The following is a 24,145-nucleotide window of genomic DNA, read 5'->3' as shown; positions in this document are numbered from 1 at the left end:
CTCTTAAAGAATTTATTAATTGCCCAAAAGTGTACTGGGTACTTATTAACTAGTCACTTATAAATAGTAACTAGCCCCTGCTTTGACCAGAAACCAAAAAGGGAAGATGCTCCATCTGCAAATGGATAGCTTTGAAATCATTTCTATAACAACATTATTTATTTTGTGCTAGGTTTGTTCATGAAAACATATCAGGTGCTGCAAAAGGTACAAGGATGAATTCTTTACAGAGCGTATATATATATATCTCTCTCTCTCAAATCAACTTAAGCAAGGCTTCCAGTGCATGGCCTCTTTTCACAAGATTATTACTATTATTACTATTTAGTAATATTATTTCAATTACACATTCCTGGAATGCCTCATTTCATGTTGCTATCATATTTGCAAGAATGTGCAATAAGGCAGACCTCCTATACAGCGAGATATAGTTTCCTTAGCAACTAGTAGCAGAATATTCTTTCCTCTCAGTATTTCTGTTCTGAAACAAGTTCTTAACTGGATTCTAAGAAGAGAAAGAACATCATCGTATGAGGAAGAATGAACAGATCATGCCGATGGCCGGAGGTTTTTCACTTGACACTGAGTTTGAAATACTAAAGCGACCTTGTGACGGGAGGGGGTAACCAGGCTACATAATTAAGGTTAAGCCCTCTGGTTACCCCTGAAACCGTGGGGTCCCTGGTAGCTACATAAGCCAGGGACCTGGGATAATACATGTTTAAAATAAAGTGAACCCTGTTTTTTTCTGTTTTCATGTTCCCTTGGCCCTAGAACTGTGACATTTCTTGTGTGTCAGTTTTAGGGGGGATATTTGGGTAGAAATGCAATTATTTTGTTTGCAGGAGGTCGGGGGCCGAAGTTACCGGTAGTCCTTTAATTCTCCCCGGCGAGCAGGCATGATTTGCCGGTACGTGGTGTGAATTACACCGGGGCAACCCAATGTCCCCCAGACTCCTGGATTTAGAGCCCAAATATCCCAAATCCATTTCCCTTATAAGTATCAGCTTCCCCAATGTGTATACTTTATTAAAGTGCACTGTATAATGTTTTATACATTTGCTATAAGGCTCCATACAGTCAGCCAGGGCTTCAGCGTAGACGCCGGCATGTCTGTATAGAGTCCGTAGTTCAAACAGGAGCGGATGTCCAGAGGTGAGAAGACCGTTTGGTGGGCGAGGAAGGGCGAATAGCCAAGTCCGGAGAACAAAGGGCGCCCTGTGGGGAAACCTTTTGTATCTGCCAGACTTGGTGGAGCCTGCCCAGCGGGTGGCAATGAGTTAGCTGGGGAGATACAGCTCGTAGGCGCTTCTCCCATTGGCTAGCTCATATTCCCCGCTCATCCGGCTTTTCGAGCCGGCTTAGCGCGCCCCCTCCTCTGACGTCAGCCCAGAGACGAGCCCCTGTTTCTATTGGCTGGTGGGGAGGAATTCCCACGCTCTGATTGGTCGCTCCTCCTTCCTCCATGCTGAACATAGCCCAGCAGAGGGTATGTAAGGAGAAGCCCCAGTCAGAGAACCAGACGATTTTGTGGCTTGAGCCGGTGAAGCTGTGTAAATCCGAGCAGAATGACCAAACTCGCTGAATCCTAACAGCTCCGAAAAGTGCAAAAGGCTAAACCGCGTCAAGAAAGTCACATTTTTTTCCCCAGAGGACTAGGAGTTCCAATTTAGTCGTGTCTCGAGTTGTTACTGAGCCTCTGATTGAGCCACCAGTGCTGAAGCAGGGACTGATTGAGCCACCTGTGCTGAAGCTGGGATATCCTGAAAACCTGACCTGTTGGTGGGGGGCTGGAGGACTGGAGTTGAGCACCCCTGCTTTAAAGTATAGTAAAGTCACTGATTTTACATCACCTGGATTCACTGTGCCCAATTTATCAAATGCCCGGCCATCTTCAATAACAAATTTCCAGAAACAAATTATGATTTGTGATTTATTGGTCGGGCTTATGATTCATAACAGTAATTTCTTTAATGTTGCTATCCATGATGGAGATATACATAGCATTACTTTTATATCATTTTTGTTAAGGATATGGTAATTATTCCTTAACTTAAAAATGCATATATCTTTTTTAAAAAGCACATGAATATTGAATGCTGGGCTTCTGAAATAATCGGTTCTGTACCACTTTGAAATAAAAATTCTTTTTATTTTTTTAAACAGCAAATGATTACTAGTACTTAAATTGTCTTCAATCCCGGCAAACAATTCAGCAGGCATCTTTGTTTTAATAATATGTTGTTTTATCTGAAACAGGCTTGCACGGACTCCGCGGGACACCGCCCTTCTTCTCGCTAGAAGCATTAAATACATAGTAACAAACAGCTCGCACCTGTGCACTTCAGAACGCTCATTATCTTTTCATGTTTTACATTAGCAAATCATTTCTCGAGATTATATAACATCATTAAAGCAATTATACCAATGCCTATTTCCTTCCATTTTTCCAGTGTAATTAACTACTGCTACCATTTTAAGCCCCTTGTGTGGCAGACCCATCTGTCGGCTAAATGGATTATAAACCTAATAAAGCACATTTCTACTAAAAACTATTAGTGTCTAACGTACAGCTCCCCACCATACAAGTTCATGCAAAGTATATGTATTTCAGTGTTTCTCTACTCTCTCCATGTTGTAGGGATAACCAGCTAATCACACATACAGTATAAGGCAAGCTCAAATATGTCATTGGTTATGCCTAAAAATTGATAAACAAATTGTGCAATGCTCAGCGTGAGCAAGTATATACAATAAAGACAATTAGAATCCTTTAGCTGGAGTACCCTTAAGGTAGCAATAGATGAGGTAATCTCATATGAAACCAATCAACTGGTAGTATCCCACAGTAGTAAGGTATACACACAATAAAGTGTCCAGACACATATATGATATAATATAGTGTGATGAATGGTAGAAGAGATATAATTCTCAACGACTCACATGGAAGTGCAGCATCCTTGGGTGATGATTAACATCCTCAGGTACAGGTGTGCTGATGACTTAATTCATATTTAAAACCAAAGACATAACATAAAACACAGACAAAGCTCAGTGCACATCCAGAAAAACTTATATACGGTACAGTGCTTAAATATACATGTATAAATAACTAATAAATAAAATGGTCTTTTAGTTTAACATTTTGGCCAAATTGTTGTAAGCCCTTGAGCCAACTGCACGGCAGACCACGTTTCAAGGGTCCCTAACACTAATATAGATTCTTAATAACCTGTGCATTGCCAGGAAGAATGATTGATAATAAATCTGTCAATATTAGTTACAAAAGTTCTAAGAAGGACTGGCATCCATAAACCTAAAGCATACCCTACTACACCTAATTAGCAGGTACACTATATGCTTGTGGGTCCTGTAAGACAGCTGTACCCATTATGCAAAAAGTTTTGGTGTGTGGTAAGCAGCATAGGCTAGGGAACTTCCATAGGAATTGCTTGGACTTCCCTCCATCCAGCATTAGTAAACAGGGCCGCCAACAGTGGGGGAGCATTGGGACAACTGTCCCGGGCCCGGCTTTGTAGGAGGACCTGTCTCAGGAATCTGAACCCAGAAGTTACTGTAACTCCCCTGGAAGTCGGACCTAACTTCCACTGATGGCCACCAGAGTGGGCTTCTAAGTCGTCGCCAGGTTTGGCCCGGACCATCCACTCAGTAGTTAGGGCCCAGAAGGGTGAGAAAGAGAGGACAGTGAGAGAGTGGAGAGAAATGAATGGGGGGGTATGAGAGAGAAAGTGAATGAAGAGGGGGGTATGAGAGTGAAAAGGAGTTGGAGTAAGAGAGAGGGGGGAGAAGCAAAGGGGAAAGTAAGAGTGGGGGGGTGTTTGAGAGTGGGGTAGTAGAGAGAGAGGATGGAGTATGCGAGTGGGGGGACTGTGAGAGAGAGGAGTGAGAGAGTGAAAAGGGGAAGAATAACAGAAAGAGAGTGTCAGGGAGCGGGAGGATTAAAGAGAAAAGGAGAGTGAGGAGAGAGGGTGGAGGAGAGTGGGAGAGGGGTTGGGGATGACTTGCAGGACCACTGACAGTTAAGGCTTGGACCCCACCCCCCAGCCTCCCTTTCCCCCAATCAACAGTTAAAGGATGGACTGAGTGGTGCACCTCAGATTCCTCCTGACCTTCCACCATGACAGAGCTGCGAGGAGAGAGAGGAGAAGGAAATGAATTTCCGAAGGTAGGGCTTGAGGAGAGAGACATGAAAAATGGGTGGTATTCTTGGCTGTCAAGAAGTTCCAACTTGAATGCTACCGGATTAATTTGCCTCAAAATCTTCTAAGGCTCGATGTTCCTAGGACCGAGCTTGGCCGGGGGTAGCTTGAGATGAATATTTTTTGTGGAGAGCTAGACCCGATCACCCTCTTTGTAGGGAGGAGGTGGTCGCCTGCATTTATCTGCATCAACCGTCTGCTGAACGGCCACTTTAGAGAGAGAGGTAAACCTGTTTCCAGAGGTACTGTAGTTCCTGGAACTTGAGGTCCACCATGGTTAGTCCAAAGGGCATAACTGAAGACGGTAGAACAGCAGGGTGGTAACCAAAGGCACAGAAGAAAGGAGGCTTTTGAGAGTTGTGTTTTAAGGGGTTTCGAGCAAACTCAGCAAAAGGGATCAATTGTCCAGCAGGGGACATGCACAACTGTAATTTTCTAAAAACTGGTTTAAACCTCAGCCCTGGTCACTGCAACTTTGGAATTGCTGCTGCGACATTCTTTGTTCAGCGGAGTATGAGCCCCGAACTAGCCCCTACCAAGACAAGCACGTACTGTGTGCCATGTTTATCAGACTTTTTTCCAGTTAGACTTTGCAGCCAAACATTGCAAAGCTAATAATACACATATCTGAAATAATGTCATTGAATGGGAGAAGATACAGATGTAGCCAGACTTACAGGAGCAATTCGTGCGGTTTTTATTATTCTTTTTGTTACATAGGTTTGAAGCAGGGGGGTCTCCGGGGCTGAACCCTATTAACTCCAACACTAATTTCCATGCTTCCGGATCCTGCAGGGTTAACCTAACCCGGAACACGGCGCAGTCGCGGGACAGCGAGGCACAAACAGTACGTCCTGCGACATCGGGATGTTAAAGCTGCAGTTCCAGCAGTATCCTACATGTGTGTTTTTAATAAATCAGTTCTGTTCTATGAGAAAATACTTGTAGCATTTAAAAAAAATGTTTTAAAGACATTTTTAATGTTTCTAATGTAGGAAGCATTTACAAAGTCACAGCCCCTTCCCCTTCTAACAGGCTCTGGCTCTTGAGCCCCACCCTCTCTCTAGCAGTGCACCAATTGTATCTAGTAACTACCCAGTCACATAATATTGCTGGACTACATTGCCCACAATGCAGTGCAAGAACTGAATTAAATAATCTGAGCAAGCGATCGATCACAGGAGAACGGATCGATCTGCATCTTAGCGAATCACTTGTCAGTGTGTAGATTGTATTGATGCACATATTGAATGGGGAAAAATATATATATATATTAATTTTTTTTAAACGGCAGCTTGAACTGCAGCTTTAAATAGAGGGATTTCACTCCGTGCTTTTGTTATCTATCGTCATTCTATTGCATAGAAAATAAAAAAATAAAACCTTTTTCAAAGTGTTATATTACAAAGACAGCGCTCCCACGGTCTTCAATAAATGAGGTCTTTATTTTCAAGTGACCGACGTTTTATTTCGACGTGCCGATCACTTGGAAGTAAACACCTCATTTGTTGAAGACCGTGAGAGTTCTGCCTGTGTAACCTGCGTCTGAATGTCCTGAGATTCTTCCATATTAGCATGCACTCACGGCAGCAAGTTACAAGTGCGCCTCTTCTCCCAGATACATTACAAAGTGTGCCATATCATTTCTATTACAATGTGTGTGAGTGTGTGCGTGTGTGCGTGTGTGCGTGCGTGCGTGCATGTGTGTGTGCGTGTGTGTGTGTGTGCGTGCGTCAATGATTGCAGAAGTAAAAAAAAAAATATTTATTAAACTTTTTTTTTCATTAAAATTTTTATTTAGGACTTACTTTCACTCACACAACCCATGCACACACATATACTCACACATACACACACACATACACACACATATATACATACAGTTTACAATACCTGCAGCTCCCGGCTCTATAGACATGAAAAAGCATACGGCACGTGCACGCGCGTTCGCAAAAGCACTCGCGGCCGCATGCTGTATATAACAGCCCTTGGAGTAGTTACGCCACTGACATACTGACATATAGCCTAAGAAGAAATGGTAGACAAATGGTATACCAGAAGCCTTTCCTGTGCATTTATTCTGCATTAAATACAGATTAATTGTAGTCACCAACATCCTACCAATTTGACGCATGACTAAAAGGTACTGGTGTGACACCTTGTTTCCCTGTGAGTTTAATCCAGATGTAAGGGTGCGTCCTGACAGCTCTGTCACTTCTCCCGAGCTTCGGACAGCTTCACAGCCGGAGGTCTGGGAGATCAGGAATTCTTTCATTTCAAATTTAATCAGAGTGTCTAAAATACTCAATAACTCTTTCCCAGCAGTTAACAGATTAATTGTACCAGCGTCGTCATATTCAGGATAACCCTTACTTGTGCAATATCATCGATTCTGTGTTTTCTACTATCTGTATTAGTGTCATCCTAAATGTTTTTACACAATGACAATTATGTACTTTTACAGGTATATGACATCACTAGAGGTTGCATAGAACACACATTATTTAGCCTTTAATTATAAAGATATACTAAGCACCCAGTAACCCCCTTGGAGTCTGTTTTTTTAGGAAGCTTACACCTCCAGGTGACAGTAACACCTTTGGGAAACCATTAGTCATTTTAATATGGCAAGTTCGTTCCTGAGAAAACAAACTGCATTTCTCTAATTGTTTAATTACCTGGCCTGCAAAGGAAAGCATGAAACCTTAACATGTTTTTATGACACAGCTCCTCAGTGCCAGAGTGAAGCCGGATACATGTACAGTACATTCAGTGAAACACCTCATCTCCTGGCTGCCATGCTGCACCTGAAATGCAATATTTACATGGCTATATAGTGACAGATCATTTTCCTCCTTATTAAAAAATGTGATATGCCTCTGGAACTGAAGGGGTTAACGTTGTCCCGTCTGCGACATTGTTACCCAATCTGCCACATTGTTAGCGTAAAAATCGTTGCTCATGTAGCCATGCATAATAATGACTGCATACATCCTCCCTGTTGGCAGTAAGTCCTGGTAACTACAGGCCTGCCAACAGTAGTTATGGAGGTTTTCCCTCACACCCTAGTGTGGTGCCCTGTGTAAGGAGGGGAGTGGCTGTATGCTCTCAGTCCCTGGATAGTGACCTCAGAGATGCGCCTGCCCCCTGAGGTATAAAGGGCACAACACTGACAGTTAGTGTTGTTGTTGTGGAGAAATAGTAACCAGAAGGTACAGAGATTGGAGAATCACTTTTGTGACCCTAGTGCAGTAACTAGCGGTAGCAGAGTGATCAATTAAGTTTTGTCTACGCCATACTGTGTCCAGGGACCTGGCACAGCGGTGATCTCCCTAGGAGAAAGGGAATCCCACTTCAATACGGGAGGGCGTACCTGGCAAAGGGACAGCACGGAGAGATGTGCGGCTAGAGCCGGCAGCTGCATGGGGCAGTCTGCTACATCCCTGTATTCAATAAAGATGTCCTTGAGAAAAAGAACCCCACTGTGTGAGTGTGAGATTACTCAACAGTGGATGGCACCAAGAAGGAGTTCCTCACCAGGACCATCTCCCTGCGGAAGCACAGATCCTGATGAGGTGGAGGCGCTGCACATGATGTAAGTTGGACTCGCACTCACTACCTCAGCTACCTGTCCTGATGACATCCCCTAATAACACCAAGCGGGAGACTCAAGAGTCCTGTTACTTGCAGGTGCACCACCACACACGCCTTGTAATGGGAACTGGTTAGACTACATGGGCCAATGTGAGATTGGGTGGGTCAGGCCAGGGGGATACACCCGTTACAATTGGAGGCGCTGCTGAGATACCTGTTAACAGGACAGGCTTTTGCTAGGCACACATTAGGAAACAGGGAGAGTGTCTGCTGCCACTTTGTGCTGCGTGGGACGGAACCAGGGGTAGTCAGGGAGATGCTGGAGCTGCATGCCGCAAAGACGCCTTGGGATCCGTTAGGGGTTAGTGAGTCTGGAGCAGGGGGCTATTGCTGTCCTAGTCGCCTTGAGGTAGCGCTAGCGGGGGACGCCTAAGGGGTAAACTGGTAACTGAGAGCAGGAATTCTGGACGGGTCCGCACTAGGCTAGCCAAAAGTAGGTCGACGCCCAAAGTACTGCATGGAAGAGCCAGAGTACTCTAGTCTCCATTCCAGATCACTTACCAAGGAGCACAGACTGGAGGAACGTGTTACAGTAGACACAGAAAGAGTGAGCCTAGCCTGAGGTAGTGCAAACACGAGTCGGATATACGTTAGGTACACAAGGTGGTGCACAAGGCATGTTTATTGTACAGATGTGGTAGCTGCCCCGCAGAGCGGAGCTCCATGTACAAAAACCCCGTGTTCAACGATCACGAGCGATCTGTCGGAATGGAGGATCTGCACAGAGCAGAAGGTCCAGGATGGCGGAGAGAGAGAACCACAAGAATGGAGGATCTGCACAGAGCAGAAGGTCCAGGATTGCGGTCAGAGGAAGAACACGCATATGAACTGTGCGTGGGTGAAGAACAGGCTACAGAAGAGACTTTTGTGGGCTTGTTGTGGAATGGCGTGAAAGCCGTGGCTGCGCCGTGTTTGTCCTGCCTATGTTCTTGGGAAGATACCCCCGAGAATAGTGAGGACGACAGTCTTGCGAAATGGGAAGAGCGAAATGGACTTTGTTATACACCTATTAACAAACAGCCAGACGCTGCCTTAAATGAAAGAAAAGACAATGCTTACCAAGATGGCGGTTCCCGCGTTCCCGGGACGCCGCGTGGGCATGCTGCAGAAAGTCTTGCAACTTTGCAGTCTGCTAAATGTTGGCCAGGATTGGCGCCAACAAGAAAACTCCACCCCGAGGGGAAGTTTGGCGCGAAAGCTGGAGCCGCGCCCTCATGGACTATGACTCACTCCGCACCTGTGCTGGGTCAGCCTACAAGTCTAAGAGACATCCCCCTAGTTTCAACCAGTGGGAGTGGTTTGCGGTTTCACCGGATGTCGATAGAGAAAATGGGAGGAAGGGTTGCTACATCAGCCCATGCCTTTCAGTTGCGAAGAGCCATTGACCAGTATAGACCTCTGAGACGAGTGCCTCCGCTGGTAAAGATGGCTGAAGCTGCTGACAAAGTGGACCAAGGTCCTGTGATTTCCACTCACCCTTATTCGGCTCCAGGAGGCTTCCTGGTGATACGGGTAGAGGGTGTGGAGACTGTGGCGTGTCTTTGCCTGCAGTGCAGACTGCCGGGCGGAGCCGTGGGCAGCGAGGCCCGATGCCCCCACTGCGGACTGCAGTACATGTGGCCAATGACCACGTTCGTACCGGTACAAGCTGTGGGAGTGGCCGGAAATGTCCCGATGCCAATAGAAGAACAGCCGGGAGCGCTCTGGAACAAGAGTGTCAGTCCCGCGGAGTCGGAGCCAGCATTGGTGCTTCCGATGGAGAAACTCAGCCATCGGAGAGGTGATCACCGAGGAGCTCATCGTCGGTCTCCTACTGGGCTGCCTCGGCCGAACTGTAAACTGGAATCCTCGGACGAGGAGCGTGCAAGGCTGGCAAGTAAGGCCGTTCCAAAACGGGACTGTCATACCATTGGTACGCCATGGAGGGATGCAATTCCTCGTGGTGTGGAGACACGGAGTCGAGTGTCTCCAGTACCGCGACCACCCGATCGCCGGAGTCCCACTGCCGTGGTGACTAGTGGATCGGACGGAGGTCGATCCACCCCTACCCTGCGAGGTATTAAGGCACCGTGCCTGTCGCAGGCCTTGGGAGTGGAAGATCCGGAAGAGCGAGTCCAGAGCCAGACTGGATCGCGCAGTAGACGGGCGTTGGCGGATGTCCTCGTGGAGGAAGAGATCCCGCTTGGGAATCCACCCCAAGATGGTGTCGCAGCACGTGCGTGTGCGGAAGTGGTTCCGGCGGACCAGGGAGGCCCCGAGCGGGAGATGGTGCCGCCTCTGCGGTCAAGCAGCGGGAAACGATCCCCTACTACCAGGGGGAACGGACGTTTGAACTGCAACCCCAGAAGCTCAGCTGTTGAAGACAAAGATGGACTTTGTGGCGACGTTACGACAGGTATCGCCGGAGAGCAGGTCGAAACCCTGTCAGTGCCTACTGTTCGGTCCCGTCCCCAAACCCCATCCACACCCAAGGTTAGCCCCAAGGCCCTAGTTAAAGCCCCTGTGCCCGTCACTATTTTATTTGGGTCCAGTTCCAGCTTAGGGTTGTCCGGGGAGTCACGGGGTCCTTCCGATGATCGGACTGGAAGCCTGGACTTGGGAACGTCGGATGATGGGTCGGAGGGAGGAGGGAGCATGTCCCGACAAGTGTCGGTGTCCAGTGATTGCCCTAGTGGGCTTAGTATCACAGTACGAAACACCTCTCAGTATAAAAGAGTTAATGAGAGATCTGAGGGTACATCTGGGGTGTCTTCTGGTGGGCCTGAAGAGAGTATAGATCCTAGCTCCGAGGAACGGAAGGAGACTAGGTGGTGGGCCCCATTGTATGAGGGCTATGTATCATGGTTCGACCGCACCCGCTTTATTTTAAAGAGGGAGGGGGTGGTTGATCACTGGTGGGCTGCCGGTGACTTTGATGATGAGTCATACCTTAGGGCTCTAAGGGTAAGGTGGGATCGGATCCAGGCAGGCCTTATTATCCCCAAGGGGTCCGCAGGGTTGGATGATCCGGTAGAAACCGATGAGCCCCTATCATGGGTGTTGCCCGGGGCGGCTGGTCAAAACAGTTTAACCAGGGTTTGCCGAGCTGAACGGGCAATTACGGCCAAATATAGGAAGTCCCATGGGCTTGATTACCCATATGTCCCTGAACCTCTAATGCGCGAGATAGAGGAGAATAGGGAGAGATGGCTCAAGAATGATATACAGTATTATATCGTGGAGAGAGGGGGAGCCATTAAAGGGATACAGGCCGAGCAGAGGGTAGCTCAACTGATGCGGGTCTGGAAGATAGGGCGCAGTGTGTATATGCACAAGGTGGTATACTGCAATGAGCGAGGAGTACCCAGAGAATACAGCGTGACTGTACATGATGCCGCGGGGCGAGAGGTGAAGAAGCCCGATCCTCGGCATTATTATTGAGTATCCAATAGAGTGGTCTGTTGTTTTCTTTAACGCTCCCTGCTGGTCAGTGAGTGTACTGGGCTTACATTATTATGTTCATGTAATGATGTTGCTATGTTATTTGTGTGTTCTTTTGCTGTGTTTCCTGGCGCAAGGTACACCAAATTTAGGTCCCAGCCGGGACGGTGGGTATCAACCAGGGGGAGTATGTAGCCATGCATAATAATGACTGCATACATCCTCCCTGTTGGCAGTAAGTCCTGGTAACTACAGGCCTGCCAACAGTAGTTATGGAGGTTTTCCCTCACACCCTAGTGTGGTGCCCTGTGTAAGGAGGGGAGTGGCTGTATGCTCTGAGTCCCTGGATAGTGACCTCAGAGATGCGCCTGCCCCCTGAGGTATAAAGGGCACAACACTGACAGTTAGTGTTGTTGTTGTGGAGAAATAGTAACCAGAAGGTACAGAGATTGGAGAATCACTTTTGTGACCCTAGTGCAGTAACTAGCGGTAGCAGAGTGATCAATTAAGTTTTGTCTACGCCATACTGTGTCCAGGGACCTGGCACAGCGGTGATCTCCCTAGGAGAAAGGGAATCCCACTTCAATACGGGAGGGCGTACCTGGCAAAGGGACAGCACGGAGAGATGTGCGGCTAGAGCCGGCAGCTGCATGGGGCAGTCTGCTACATCCCTGTATTCAATAAAGATGTCCTTGAGAAAAAGAACCCCACTGTGTGAGTGTGAGATTACTCAACAGTGGATGGCACCAAGAAGGAGTTCCTCACCAGGACCATCTCCCTGCGGAAGCACAGATCCTGATGAGGTGGAGGCGCTGCACATGATGTAAGTTGGACTCGCACTCACTACCTCAGCTACCTGTCCTGATGACATCCCCTAATAACACCAAGCGGGAGACAAGAGTCCTGTTACTTGCAGGTGCACCACCACACACGCCTTGTAATGGGAACTGGTTAGACTACATGGGCCAATGTGAGATTGGGTGGGTCAGGCTAGGGGGATACACCCGTTACACTCATATATTAGCAATTCTGCAATTTAGGGAATATCTTCTTCTCTTGCTGCCCTAATGGGAAATATGCCCCTGGGCATAAGTCAACACATGGAGGGTAGGGAGAATCTGGTAACACGATGTATAACCAATACATGGAGGGTAGGGAGGATCTGGTAACACGATGTATAACCAATACATGGAGGGTAGGGAGGATCTGGTAACACGATGTATAACCAATACATGCAGGGTAGGGAGGATCTGGTAACACGATGTATAACCAATGCATGGAGGGTAGGGAGGATCTGGTAACACGATGTATAACCAATGCATGGAGGGTAGGGAGGATCTGGTAACACGATGTATAACCAACACATGGAGGGTAGGGAGGATCTGGTAACACAATGTATAACCAACACATGGAGGGTAGGGAGGATCTGGTAACACAATCTATAACCAATACATGGAGGGTAGGGGGGATCTGGTAACACGATGTATAACCAATTCTGCAGAAGAAATGGAACACTATACGTCACACATCACACTATGGACACGTTTCATAGATGACGTGTTCTTGCTGTGGCAAGGAACCTCCAAACTACTCAAACAATTCATTGAAATCTTAAACCAGCATCAACTGAACCTATGTTTAACTTTAGAATACAATCAGAACTCTATTTGCTTTCTAGATCTGCAAATATCAAGAGGGATGGACAATTTGATAGAGACAACAGTCTTTCGAAAACCGACATCTACCAATAACCTTCTAGAGGCCTCTAGTCATCACCCCAAAACTCTAGTACAGGGCATACCTGTAGGCCAATTTCTGAGACTCAGAAGAAACTGCAGTACAATTGCAGAGTTTGAAATACAGGCCAAAGCTATGACACAGCGATTCAAAGATAGAGGGTACAGCAACAAAAACATAAAGACAGCTTATAAAAGAGCAAAATACTCTCCACGTGCAAACCTCCTCATAGACAAAACATCAAAAACTGAGCAAAAGGTAATACGCTTTGTCGGCACGTACAATAAACAGTGGCATTTGGCCAGGGAAGTTCTCCATAAACACTGGCATATCCTTTAGGCGGATGAGGATATCAGGGAGGTCATCCCTACTTACCCATCCATAGTCAGTAGACGAGCGAAAAACCTAAAAAATATCCTAGTCCACAGCCATTACATGAAGACACACATACGAACATGGCTACCACCCAAACCTCAAGGCAGTTTTTCATGCCAACACTGTAAAGCGTGCCAACACATAACTACCACCAAAACTTTCCATAATTGGAACAACTCTCAAACTTACCAAATCAAAACATTCATCAGTTGCCAAAGCTTTGGAGTCATTTACCAAGGACTCTGTAAATGTGGTAAAATCTACATTGGAAAAACTAAACGTCAATTCAAACAGCGTGTCCTAGAACACATAGGCACTATACGTAATAAGGTAGATACACCAGTGGCAAGACACATGAACTCCTGCCAAAATGGTAACACCCAATCCATTTCATTTACAGGCATTGACCAATTTTCTCTAAGTCAAAGGAGCGGTGATATAGATACAGTGCTATTACAGAAGGAAGCACGCTGGATCTACACCCTACAATCACTAACACCTAAAGGCCTCAATGAAGGTTTCGTTTTCAGTCCATTCATCTAACTATCTCTCATAGTCCATTCTAGGTAATAATCCATCAAACATGGAAAACGCCGTATCTATAAGGTGCACTCTGCCCCTCTTTTGGGGACGGATTTCTCTGTCCTATATCTGCCAACAAAAAAATTATATACTGACTGTCAATCAACTATATGAGACACATAAGGACACAAATAAACAGACAACAAATTAGTTTATTTCATTTATTTCTTCACACAATTTTTAAAAAGATAGTGACACAAGAGTGAGAGCCACTATCTATCACTATAACATACTAACTAGTTCTAACACTTTACAGCAACCTGCAACCTAAACTTCAGCAGCATGCCATAGGTATTAATAGCCTCTGACAGAACATAAGGACACAGTGCTGGCTGTGATCATCAATACAGACCAGCCCCATAAGTGCGCGTGCGCTAACCTCCAGGGGTTACATTAGTTTAAATCCAAGCGCTATAAATACTTTTCTGACACATGGGATACCCCCCGTATACTGGCCTTGAGAAAGCTTATCGCGAAACGCGCGCGTCGGCACGGCATCACGCGGTCACGTTAACGCGCCGAGTCCTCGTCCACTTACACTGACTCCATCCGACCAGGAGAGTCAGCGTGGCTCGGCCGCCTGCACAGCTACGGGCTCACAGCAGACCTGACGGTCTTGTGAGTCAATCTCAATAGGGAATGATTATAATTATCTGGCACATTATACATATCTATACTACCAGGGACTACTGTATATTGCTAACATCCTACCACAACATTAAGTTACAGCAGGGGTGAGCAAACTTTTTATGCCGAGCCCCCCTTTTCATCCATAAAATTTCTCGGGCCCCCCCTGCCTGATGTAATCAAAATCACATGGAAAAAAAAACCTTTATTAAACGATATACAATATAAATCCAAATATGTTTAAATACTTACATATTTCAACAGCTCGCGCTTGCAAAATTAGGCTGCGTCCACGCTGCCGCTGAGAGCGATGACATCACCAACTCTCCAAGCATGAGCGCAGGGTGTCCTACATAATTTTGCAAGCGTGGATCGGGGCTATTTGTGTGTGTTTGTGTGTGGCTGTGTGTGTGTCTGTGTGTGGCTGTGTGTGTGTGTGGATTGACTGCTGCTGAGCGCACATCAAAGTCAATTTTGTTTGTCTCCCAAAGCGCCAAGCTTGGGAGAGCGTACGTGCACAAAGGCAATCCTTTGGGGGGGCGTTCATCCACCTCTTTGCTACCTCCCTTCCCCCCCCCCTTTTTTTCTTCCTACCCCTCCCTGCTCTTTGTCTTGCTATCCCCATTGTCATCCACACTCCTACCTACAGTATTATTTATTTTTTCCGTGTTCAATGATTGATATAGTGGCAGCCGACCCTTTCACTCGCAGAGGATCGCAGCGAAGCAGGTTGCCAGCGGAGGAGAGCAGGAACACAGCGCTATTGCAGGGCAGACACCGGAGGAGGGGCGTTTGACTTCACCGTGCTCGGGCGTGCACCTCCCCGTACCTCCGAAGCCCCTGCGCGTGCGCTCACACACCATCACGTTGCCGCCACCTGCACTATCCTGTTCAGCCACCCGCACACATCTTCGGCTGCCCGCCCGTGCACATCTTCTTGGCCGCCCCTCGCGCACAGCGTCTGCCGGCCCGCACACCCAGTTTTGTCACACGCCGCCTGCACCCCCCTAAATAATCTTGCGCCTCATTGCCCCCCAGTTTGCGCACCACTGCATTACAACACACACTCTCTCCATCAATCACCACATACACACACACTCACCACATACACTCAATCAATCACCACACACACACACACACTCACCACATACACTCAATCAATCACCACACACACTCAACCCCCCCCACACACACACTCAATCCCCCCCCACACACACACACACACACCACACACTCAATCCCCACACACTCAATCCCCCCCACACACAATCCCCACACACACTCAATGCCCAAACACACTCAATCCCCCCCACACACACACACAATCCCCCCCCACACACACACTCAATCCCCCCACACACACAAACTCCACACACACACACACACTCAATCCCCCCACACACACACATACTCAATCCCCCCCCCACACATACACACACACAATCCTCCCCCCACACACACAATCCCCCCCACACACACACACAATCTCCCCCCCACACACACCACACACTCAATCCCCCCCACACACACACACACAACCCCCCCACACACACACAAACTCAATCACCACACACACTCAATCCCCACACACACATACTTAATCCCCCCCCCACACACACAATCCCCCCACACACACACAATCCCCCCACACACACACAATCCCCCCCCCCCACACACACACACTCAATCCCCCCCCCCACACACACACTCAATCCCCCCCCACACACACAATCCCCCACACACACACTAAATCCCCCCCCACATACAATCCCCCCCACACACACACTATCCCCCCCCCACACACACACAATCCCCCACACACACACAATCCTCCCCCCCCACACACACACAATCCCCCCCTCACACACACACAATCCCCCCCCACACACACACACAATCCCCCCCCCACACACACACTCCCCCCCACACACACACACAATCCCCCCCCACACACACAATCCCCCCCACACACACAATCCCCCCCACACACACACACAATCCCCCCACACACACACACAAACTCAATCCACACACACACACACACACACAAACTCAATCCACACACACACACAAACTCAATCCACACACACAAACTCAATCCACACACACACACAAACTCAATCAATACACACACACACTTTCTCCTGGGAGGGCGACATGCTCCGATCCCCCAACCCCCCCATGCTGCTGAAAACTGGTGCGGGAAGCAGACAGGAAGAGAAGGAGGGGCTTTCTGTGTGCAGAGAGAAGCCCCGCCTCCTCTGCAAGACAGACACATAGAAGCAGCAGCCCGGAGCTTCTGGCAGCCCGTGCACAGCTCTGCCCACCCCCAGGTTTCCCCGCACACAGCCCGCACCCCCCTACATAATCAAGGGCCCCCCCAAGGGGGCGCGCCCCACAGTTTGCGCACCGCTGAATTACAGGATTATACTAATTCTACAAGCAACTAGTGTCCAATCCAGCTATTAACATCTGGAGTGCCAGTTCCATACCATATATGGAGTAGTATAACACCATCTAGGATAAGGCTCTATATTATTAACCTGCATTTGATCCTATAAGGTGCAATACTTAGTAGACACTCCTTATCTAACAAATATAGGAGTTTCTGCAGTGCCTATGCTATATCAGTACTAACCCTTTGAGTACTAGTGCAAACTCTAGAGCTGCATACTTCAGGTCCCAGGTTTACACAATATAATATATTATTCTCCAGCGCTCACGTACAATTACTCTTTAATTGACGCGAGTGATCACGATTTGGTGCACAGCTACCTATGATTGTAACACACAACCATATCACAATACTGGCTGCACATCTTAGCAGCACAGTAGAAGGTCCCTGTAGACGGACATTCACAGAGGTACACAATTGGATTCTTTATAAGGTGAAATTATAATAGGCTTTATTGTGCCTTTTCCTTTTCATCAGGAAATCATCCAAACACAGGGGGGGAACAAAGCTTCTATTCACTTGGGAGTATCTCTAGTGAAAATACCATGCAATTAATTCACAACTCCATAAGTCAAGCATGTCTCGCAGCCCCAAAACATATAGCATGAAGTAAGCAGATATAATCAGCCTCTTAATTATGAAAGTCTTATCTGTTTCTTGCTGTAGAGTAAGCTTCTCTGCTCTCCTGGAACCGCACCCGTGCGTGCACATAAAATATCAGCATCCAGGTTTAGAGGTCTTATTTGGTGTCTTGCAATCAGCTATACTGGGCAGAGCTCAAGACCGGTCAGCTCCAGAGATGTGTTCTCTTGGTCAGACTCTCCTGGGAGTCTCAAGAACACCCCTCTGTCTCTCCAAAGGTCAGCTCTCAGTCAGAGCTAAGGAGTCACTTCCTGTCTCACAGGACAGGCTTTTGTAAGCAATCTAAATCAGGCAGGTGATGTTTCTTAATTGACTACCAACAGTTAACCACCACATTGCTAGATTAAATGCACATTACTTCAACAGGGCTTACTCCCCTGTTACAGTCCCTGATAAAAGTGCACCAATAAAGTACTCAATACTGTGGCACTACATATATGGTCACTACTTTCATTTAGACTCCAAACCAATCCCTAGATAACCACTGCAAATGAGGATTACTAGGGCCAGTGAATTCACTAACACTGGACTTTAATATCCATATAATACTCTTTTGGAGTAAACTACCCCAAGAGTTTACTGAACATTTGGTACTATTTAATAAATGTTTTAAACCCCATTGTTTTAACGAGTTTATCAATAAATATGTTTTAATTTAACCCACCATCTCACATAGGAATAGAGTGCTACATAGGGGTTCTGTCCACCTTCAGTGTTACTAACACGATGTATAACCAATACATGGAGGGTAGGGAGCATCTGGTAACACGATGTATAACCAATACATGGAGGGTAGGGAGGATCTGGTAACACAATGTATAACCAATACATGGAGGGTAGGGAGCATCTGGTAACACGATGTATAACCAATACATGGAGGGTAGGGAGGATCTGGTAACACGATGTATAACCAATACATGGAGGGTAGGGAGGATCTGGTAACACAATGTATAACCAACGCATGGAGGGTAGGGAGGATCTGGTAACATGATGTATAACCAACACATGGAGGGTAGGGAGGATCTGGTAACACGATGTATAACCAACGCATGGAGGGTAGGGAGGATCTGGTAACACAATGTATAACCAATACATGGAGGGTAGGGAGGATCTGGTAACACGATGTATAACCAATACATGGAGGGTAGGGGGGATCTGGTAACACAATGTATAACCAATACATGGAGGGTAGGGAGGATCTGGTAACACGATGTATAACCAATGCATGGAGGGTAGGGGGGATCTGGTAACACGATGTATAACCAACACATGGAGTGTAGGGAGGATCTGGTAACACGATGTATAACCAACACATGGAGGGTAGGGAGGATCTGGTAACACGATGTATAACCAATACATGGAGGGTAGGGGGGATCTGGTAACACGATGTATAACCAACACATGGAGTGTAGGGAGGATCTGGTAACACGATGTATAACCAACACATGGAGGGTAGGGAGGATCTGGTAACACGATGTATAACCAATACATGGAGGGTAGGGGGGATCTGGTAACACGATGTATAACCAATGCATGGAGGGTAGGGAGGATCTGGTAACACGATGTATAACCAATACATGGAGGGTAGGGAGGAGCTGGTAACACAATGTATAACCAACACATGGAGGGTAGGGAGGATCTGGTAACACAATGTATAACCAATACATGGAGGGTAGGGAGCATCTGGTAACACGATGTATAACCAATGCATGGAGGGTAGGGAGGATCTGGTAACACGATGTATAACCAATACATGGAGGGTAGGGAGGATCTGGTAACACGATGTATAACCAATACATGGAGGGTAGGGAGGATCTGGTAACACAATGTATAACCAATACATGGAGGGTAGGGAGCATCTGGTAACACGATGTATAACCAATACATGGAGGGTAGGGAGGATCTGGTAACACGATGTATAACCAATACATGGAGGGTAGGGAGGATCTGGTAACACGATGTATAACCAATACATGGAGGGTAGGGAGGATCTGGTAACACGATGTATAACCAACACATGGAGGGTAGGGAGGATCTGGTAACACGATGTATAACCAACACATGGAGGGTAGGGAGGATCTGGTAACACGATGTATAACCAACACATGGAGGGTAGGGAGGATCTGGTAACACGATGTATAACCAACGCATGGAGGGTAGGGAGGATAAAACTGATTGCCGGAGGGGAGTGGGGGGGAGAGAGTGTGGCCTCTGTAAGGCTGCGGCCACGGTGGGAGAGCGCTCGCTGCTGCTCGAGCGCCGTGACGTCAGGCGCTGGGCGTTTCTTGGCCAGCCAGTTGCACGCACGAGGGGGCGTGATGGGGGGCACGGCCATTACGTCACGGAGCTGGATCGCCCTCATTGGGCGAGCCGCTCACGTGACGCATCAGCGAGCAGCCAAATCAAATGTGGTTGTGTCGCCAAGCAGGTAAGCGGCGTGCATGCGCGGGCGCTCGCTCACGCTGGCCACACACATTGCAGCAATGTGTTTCCTTGCGGCCAGCATGCGCGCCCGCTCAGCACCACCCTGCACAAGGCCTCCTCCATCAATGTCACGGCATCATGGCGTTGCGGCGTCACGTTGCCATGACAACGCACCGTCACGTGACGCAGGGCCGTCGCGGGACGAAGGCCAGCAGGTAAAAACTTTGTACCCCTCGAATATAAATTTCTAGTTGCGCCAGAATCCTCGGGAAATACTCCCTTTAGGTACCAAATAATGGAACCTCTGCTATTGTTATTTACATTCACGTACGTGGTGCCAAAAGCTTCTGAGAAGGTGAGATCAGAATGACATCTTGGGTGCAAAATCCCCCGTTAGAAAATGTCTCTCCCAGGGGTTACATAGAAAGCGAACCAGTGTACGGCTCAGACGTGGAGCACCAGAGACACGAAATCTGCTGTCGTGGTCCACACCTTCTCTCACAGCGCCACCTATTGGGTAATTGCTGGCCTTTTATTGCCTCTATTTTTCAGGGCTTGACCAGTTGGCCATTCGCTGACTGATGTCTTCCACCAGTGCAATTACCCACCAAGTGCCTCCTAGTCAAATGCTGAGCATTGACCTTTGAAGAGAATCTGGTGTTAGTAGGTAGCTAAGATAAATATTGCATTCATTAAAGAAATGTCCTTCAGGCAGAAACTGTCCTTTGCAGCATTACCGTGTCTTCTAAAGCTGACATTAGCTTCCCGCCTGCAGAGTTATCCCAATCATACTTATTACGGTGTACATTCGCTGTTACTGTTTCAGAATGTACAATAATGTAACAAGTTAGTCAAATATTACCTTTCTCACTGTGCTAAGTCTGCAACGTGTTGGCTGGTTTTCAATGTAATTGCCACTTGTACAAAGATTCAGCCAATCTAATGGAAAACCCGCCATTCTTTTTTTTCCTGTGAAAAATGAACATATGTTGCTTTTCACTGGTTCCTGTGAAATTCGTGATTATCAGATATTTATTGTTCTACACTTTTATCGGGTTGACTAATGAGGACAACTTAATTAATTTAAAAACAAAGAGCAAAATTAAATAAAAAATTAAATTACATTGAAAAATAAAATAAAATAATGAAGTATATATATTTAGAAATTGGAGGGAGGGGAAGGCACGCCTATGTCAGCTGCAGTTGAATAACCGTAGTGTAGAGAAAGGAGAGGGGATATCCCCAACGTTGATGCTACAAATACTGCAGTGTCTCGATAGCATAAATCAATAATGTGAAACTAGGTTCATAAATAGAATGCCGACATATACATGATACGGGCTATAAGACCATATACTCCAACCAGGTGTAAATGAACTGGTGAGACAACCACCTCACATGAATCCATCGGGGGGATCCCAGTCTGTAGAGAGCCGCCCGTGGAATATATAACCCCCTGTACCTGGAGAACCCAGGAGGTCTGATCTTCCTTCTTCCCCTGCGGGGGTGGTAACCCGGGATGTATGGCCTGATGGTAATGGTGGAGTCCCGCGTCTGCAGAGACTCCTGCCTGCTCACCGGGTACCTATGTACCCTCCCGCGATGTTCTGGTCAGGCTCCGTACAGGGGTGGTGGCTCGTGGGGGACCGAATCACCGGTCCACACCTCCGTGTTGATGTTCCTCGCCAGACGTCGTCCTCTTGCGGCGTCGATGTAGGTGGGTGGAACACCGTCACCACACTGGTCGGTCAAAGGTCACGCAGCTGCCGTGGAGGGAATAAACAATTGAGTGAAAATTGTGACGCATCACCAGATCACTCACAGAATGTACATTTGTGGTGCACTCTAATTATTTTTAAATTTTATGGTGACTATACAACGTAAAACACAAGGGTGACAAAGTGAAAAATAAAAAATATTTAAAACTGACACGTGGTGTTGATGTAGCTAATTCCTGCTGTATAGTGTGTAAATCTATATCGTATATAGTGCTAAGCTAACCTCCTGCTCAAGTTGAAAAATCAAGAGTTTTACACACAGTTGATCACCCAAAAATCTGTCAATCAAGCTGATATATCATTGCCCCAGCAATTACATGAATAATGCATAGAATGAGAACAACACAACGTCCATGCAGACTTCAAAGTCTCTAATAAACCGTTTCTCTCAGAGGTATGTTTGCAGGGTGGAGAGGGGAATTCCCTAATCAACTAAGCTACCATATGAACGCTGCTTGAAATCAAACAGCGCAGCTCCAACATCGCTGTCAAGTTTTACTCGGGAGTCCCTGTAGCTCGTGATAAAAATCATAACTCCTGCAACATAACACTCTGTGTAATAGAGTAGAAATACTTAGCTAATCATTGCTTGAACGCTGCGTCTCTCATGGTACACGGCTGAGCGCACTCATCCAGCACACATGCAGGGGCTCGGATACACCCGGAATCAAGTACACCACGTGATGTGACGTCACCACGTCACTGCGCCCAAATTTTTGATAAAGCGCCTCCACGGCTGGGAACGCGTCAGAGTTTTTAACTTGTGTGTTTGTCTCTTTGGCACATATGCCCAATAAATAGTTTATTTTTGCCTCCAGCCCTTTGTTCATTTGCAGGGCTCTACTCTCCATTGTTACTATTTTTGAATAGCCGCAGTGCGCTCCCAGAATCTGGAGGCGAGGAAAGACTGATACAATATAAACATAAACACTATACACATAAGCATGCCGTTAAGCAGGAGGATAGCTCTCTGGTGAATGAAAAACTAATGAAGAGAATGGGTACCCATCTAGCGAAAGATATGCAATTAAATGACCCAATGTTCTGGGGGCAGGGGCGTACTAGCAGCCCCCCAGTGCCGATCGCGCATGCGCACTAGCAGCCGTCAAGTACCGAACGCGCATGCGCATTAACAGACGGTATGCCGATCAAAATTTTGCACGGGGCCCACCACATGTTTAGCTTCGGCCACTGTCTGGGGGTCCGCACCCCTTCGTCAGGTGGAGATGGTTAATCATCGCATTATGATAGGTAAATAAGGCAGGAAGAGCCCAAGAGATGCAAACTATTTGAATGTTCCCTGAAATGGGAACAACTGACGAGTGCGGCAATAAAGAACATGTACATATCAGATCGCTCGTTCGAAAACATGATATTGTTCTCTCGTTTCTCACTTTCTCCTTTAGAAAGGATATTTGTTTTGATATTCCAATGGTGAGTTACAGCCGGCTTTAGGAGGGAGGAGGGGGGGGGGGCGCAGGATTTTCCCAAGCAAGGTTATTGCTTGGGGGCTGGGCAGTTTCCTCCATCCTGATTGGCTGCTGCTAGGTAATGCAGCCAATCAGGAGGAGGTGTCAGGAGCCTGGGGGTTGAGCCAAGGAGAGGAGGAAACAGCATGGAGAGGTGAGAGGTGTATGTGTGTGTGTGTGTCTCGAGCGCGTCACACCTACCATTGTGTCCAGTATTTTATGGGAAGCAACTTGGCAACCCTCCTGAAAGCTGCTGTGATCCGTACAGGAAAAGGACTTCCTCTTCCCTTCCTGATGTCGAAAGACAGGTCTGGACCAGCGCAGCTCTGCGTTAGTGATCACCTTCCCCTGATTCCGAATGACTGTGGCACTGTCACTGTTGTTACTTTTTCATCCTTAATGCTGTTCTGGGAACGTATGCCATTAAAACATGTCTCGTCAAATGGAATCAGAGCATCTCCAGCAGGTAAAAAAAAAAAAAATATCTCGCAAGCCAATTAATTTCCTGGTAGAAATTATTAACCTAACCAGCAAGTATCTCGGGAAGCGGATGGTCCCCAGAGCTGAAATTAACCCAATTGAGCTCTGGGGATCCCCTGCTTCACAACATAGAAAAAGAATAAAAGGGGGGGGGGGTGGAATTGCGTGGTTTAACATTAGTATGTTATACTGCAGGGGTGTGCAATCTTTTCCCCCTGCGCCCCCCTGCCTGCTCTCCTCCCCTACTCCTGCCCCCCCCCCCCCGCCCCCACCTTGGGGGAG

The sequence above is a fragment of the Ascaphus truei genome, chromosome 5 (genome assembly GCF_040206685.1).
Source record: "Ascaphus truei isolate aAscTru1 chromosome 5, aAscTru1.hap1, whole genome shotgun sequence".
Lineage (NCBI taxonomy): Eukaryota > Metazoa > Chordata > Amphibia > Anura > Ascaphidae > Ascaphus > Ascaphus truei.
Note: the sequence above shows the minus strand (reverse complement) of the source record.